The sequence below is a fragment of the Polypterus senegalus genome, unplaced genomic scaffold, assembly GCF_016835505.1.
Source record: "Polypterus senegalus isolate Bchr_013 unplaced genomic scaffold, ASM1683550v1 scaffold_2111, whole genome shotgun sequence".
NCBI lineage: Eukaryota > Metazoa > Chordata > Cladistia > Polypteriformes > Polypteridae > Polypterus > Polypterus senegalus.
In genome coordinates, this window is record NW_024384373.1 from 1,722 (window position 1) to 5,899 (window position 4,178).

At 36.9% G+C, this 4,178-nt stretch overlaps 1 pseudogene; it reads right to left on the reverse strand.

Annotated features, from left to right (window-relative positions):
* Positions 1-344: 344 nt before the first annotated feature.
* LOC120521944 lies at positions 345-3,486 on the reverse strand (annotated as a pseudogene).
* Positions 3,487-4,178: the final 692 nt, after the last annotated feature.

Genomic DNA, 4,178 nt, shown 5'->3' on the forward strand with positions numbered 1-4,178 from the left:
TAAAGAAGCAGGCAGCACTGAAGAGTAGTCATTAAGGTAGTTGAGCCTTTTTATTGATAAGACTAGGCACCCGCCTTTTAAGGCGACAGACGTTTAAGTTGACCACTTCTTAAGGCAATTCAATATGTAGATCAATTTGATATTTTATACAAACTCATTAATTTGGTTATATTGCATTTGAGCTGTATTACTTTAATACTCGTAGTTTCTGTTATTTTTGTGATGAAATTTAATTTTTTTCTATATAATTTCGTAAACTTCTTTGAATACTATATTAGGTGTGAAAACTCTATTACTGCCTGTTATCAGTTTTCCTTGTTGTGGAGTGTCCACTACATGGACAACTACGTCCTCAGGGGCTTTGCTCTTGAAAATGCTACATAGAGCTGACCATGGCCGAATACTGGTCATGGAAGATATATTCCAACTTTATCAGCAGTTTGTCCTTGCGATTTATTTATTGTCATTGCAAATGCCACCTTTACTGGAAATTGTCTTCTTCGAAGAACAACAGGCAATCCGGCAGTAGTATCCAGTATAATTCTAGGAAGAAATACTACTTCCCCTTTAGCAGTGCCAGTCAACACTTCTGCCTTTAAAATATTAGGCAGTAAATCTCGAATAATTAGTCGTGTTCCATTACACAGACCGCTCCTCAGATTTCGAATGAGAATTACAATGGTACCTTTCTTCAATTTCAATTCGTGTGGTGAAATTCCAGAAAGATTCAAACTGTTTAAAAAACGATCTTCATCCGTGCCATCTAATATTGAGTCATGGCTTAAGTATGTAACACATTCACCATCTAATAAATTCAGTACCTTCTCATTTAGTTCATTACAATCTTTGTTGATTGGAGTTAGTATAAACATATTAGCAAAGTTGGGGATATCTGCTGCATGAAGTTTATCCCCAAAGATCTCCTTTTACTATGTCACCTTTGCACAGCATGCTTGGTGGTATTTCTATTAGTTCTTCATCTAGGCCAATATCATTAGTTAGCGTTCCTTCTCCAAGTTTTAATAACCAATCACTGAATTCTCTATCAATCGATCGGTTGTTCTTGATCAATTTCAAAGTATGAAAGTTCTTCCAGGTTTTGCTATACTTTATACAGGCTTCAACAATGGCTGTTCTGGTGCCATGAGGTACAATCGGCAATGTTTTCCTGAAGTCTCCTCAAGGACAAACACCTTATCGCCAAAAGGAAAGTGCGTACTGGAATTTATATCCCGAATCAATCTATCCACTGAATTTAATGCATGTGAAGATGCCATAGTGGATTCATCCCACACAACTAATTTAGATTCTCTGAGGAATTTTGCCACTTTTTGAGCTGGTAGGCGTAATTATGGAGACTGTTGTGTCTAAAATATTTATTCCTAAGCGAAACATTGAATGATATGTTTCCACTTGGAAGCAAATTAGCAGCAATGCCAGTAGAAGCATAGGCATGCGCAGTTTCAGATCTTCCTCGTAAGGTACTTATTAAAGTTGTGTATAAGTATGTTTTCCCACTCCCACCTGGGCCATCAATAAAAAATAATCTTGGATTTGCTCCTTCATCTATGGCCTTCATGATGACATTAAAAGCAGCTCTTTACTCGGAATTTAACATTGCGGCCATTGCTTCGGCCTTTTGTCTTTCTACGTCAGGATCATATTGTTGAATATTGGATTCCAGAAGATTAGCAGGAGGAATTGGCAAACCGTAATGTGTTAATTTTTTCCCTGAGGAATCGAGAATCTTCTCAATATCTTGGAGTGCAAAATGACAAGGCCTGCAATTTTGGCAATCTTGGTGGCCTTTTTGCTGACCTTGTTGTCTTGTGTAATCATCAGTTAGAGCTGCCTTATGTAATACCCATAAATCAGTAGCATTTGCAGGAGAACAGAAAACTAATATATATGCAAATATCTCACAAAGATGCTCAGGCATACATACCAATCTTGCATCAGTAAGAGTTTTGTTCCAGATTTCAGCATTTTCTGTTAAGCCTCTGATTTTTGCAGCTTCTTGAAAAGTTGCACACACTTGGTCTCCTGAAATTTTAAGATCTTCGAAACTTTTGGCTCCTGATACATGTAAAAGGAGCCAGTAGGAAATACCTTTCCGTATCTTTTATATTGAATGAGTATATTAGGCCTATAATAGACTCGTGTCCTTTCTGACGTGGCTCCCACGTATTCTGACCATTTTTCGTTTTAAGCACATAATTTTCAGGTATTTCATAATAGAAATATTGATTTGTATTTGGATCTGTTTGGTTTAGTTTAAACCATGCAGTTAAGGTTGTGTCCTTGGTTTTAGCCCTTTCAAGTGCCTCTGTAGCATTGCCTTGTCTAATAACGACAGATTGTTGTTCTGGTAAATACACTTGGAGGCGGACAATAGCATGACTGCATTCATGCATGTGGAATCCAAAAATTCTCCATGCTGCTTCAGGAGAACTGCTATCTTGAGTCCAGATACATTTTGATCTCATCACGGGCAATTCGCTCAGTTAGGTCTACATTTGCATAATCATGTCCTTTGTAAACGTATTTGAAGAGATATTTTACGCTTTGAATAGATGCACACACTTCAACATTTATGTGACAGTTATACTTGAGCAGAAAGTAAGGATTATATGGAACGACCCATTGATTGTTAGCTGTCCTGCCGTTTATAACAGCGCATACTCCTTCACGCCGTCTATAAAGTGGATACCCTTTTTTTTCTGGGTCCGTTTGTAGTTGAAACTCTTTTGGAAAACTTTTGTGCACCCTTTGATATTATCCATGCAGGAAGCGTTGGGAAATTCTGCTCCCACAGGGACCATGAATCACGTTTTTTTGTTACGATTTCATATAACCTGGGTTTCTCAATTAAGTGAGGTAATTCTGCAAATACTGCTTTATTAATAAGCTCAGGAGTTTCTAGTTTCGATGCTCTATCTAATATTAACAAAATATGAGCATGTGGCAGTCCCCTTTTCTGAAATTCGATTGTATGAATGTTTGCAATAACTTTTCCTAAAACATGTTTTTTGTATAAATCGCTTAGGAGTTCTTTAAGTTTTATATTGAAAACACGTGCAACCAAGTCTGGTCTAAATTGGACTGAAGTTCCATTAAGATTTTCTGTAATTTCTGGCCATTTCTGGATTGCAAGTCATGGTAATAAATAGATCTGGTTTGCCATACTTTGCATTAACAGCCATAGCGTCCTGATAACTGCATATTTCTTGGGCTTCCTTGGAACGTTGATGGTAATACGATCATTTGCCCGATAGACAAATCGCCTTGTAAGTAGTCTGAATTAAGTTCCTGCCTCAAATTTTAATGTGAGGACACCCTTAATTGTTCTTGGTGTTTTCTATTGAACTCAAGCCTATTGGCTTCCATCTTAACATATGAGTCCATGAAATATTGTTGCGTTAGTTTACCTCCATGAAGCAACGGATTAAACGTGTTGCGTTCTTGCAATTGGTAAGCGAAGTACATCATTTGTGTGAGTGTTTTATTATTAGTAGTTTTTCAAATCAAGATGCCATCCTTCCTGACCATAAGAAAAAAATACCGGTTATGTCATTGCTTCTAAAAATCTGTGACATATACTGATTTTGTGAGTTTTTGGCACAATCTGATTGTCCTGATTTGATTTTAAATGTACCAAAATGCCCCAATTGTGAGTTGGTTCCCCATCTATACTTTGGAAAATCATAGCCACTTTGTTAACTATTTGTGGATTGTACATTCTTATATAAGATTTCTTATCATACCTGATTGTCATTTTTATATCAGGAGGTGCCTCACTTCGATTTTGAGCTTCAAGTAAAGCTTCTTGTTCAACTTGATAAAGAAGTTTGTATTGTTTCGCTAAATCATTATTATTAGCCATAAACTCGCTCAATTCTCACATCAAATCAGGAAGACAATTTTGATTTTCTTTATTAGTAACCCTTGAGTCTGCTGCCGCACTTGGATCTAGTACATACAATTGTGCATATACTGGGTTTTCATCACCTTCAGGATGTAATGTTCCCACACAATGGTAAATGGATCCATGAATTCAAAAAAAATATGGACCACGTCCAGGAGGGGTAGCCAATTTGCGCCAACAGATGCAAATGCAATTGAACTATTATAAGATCGAATATTGGCCATAAAATTATTGGAGTGTAAATGCATGCGTG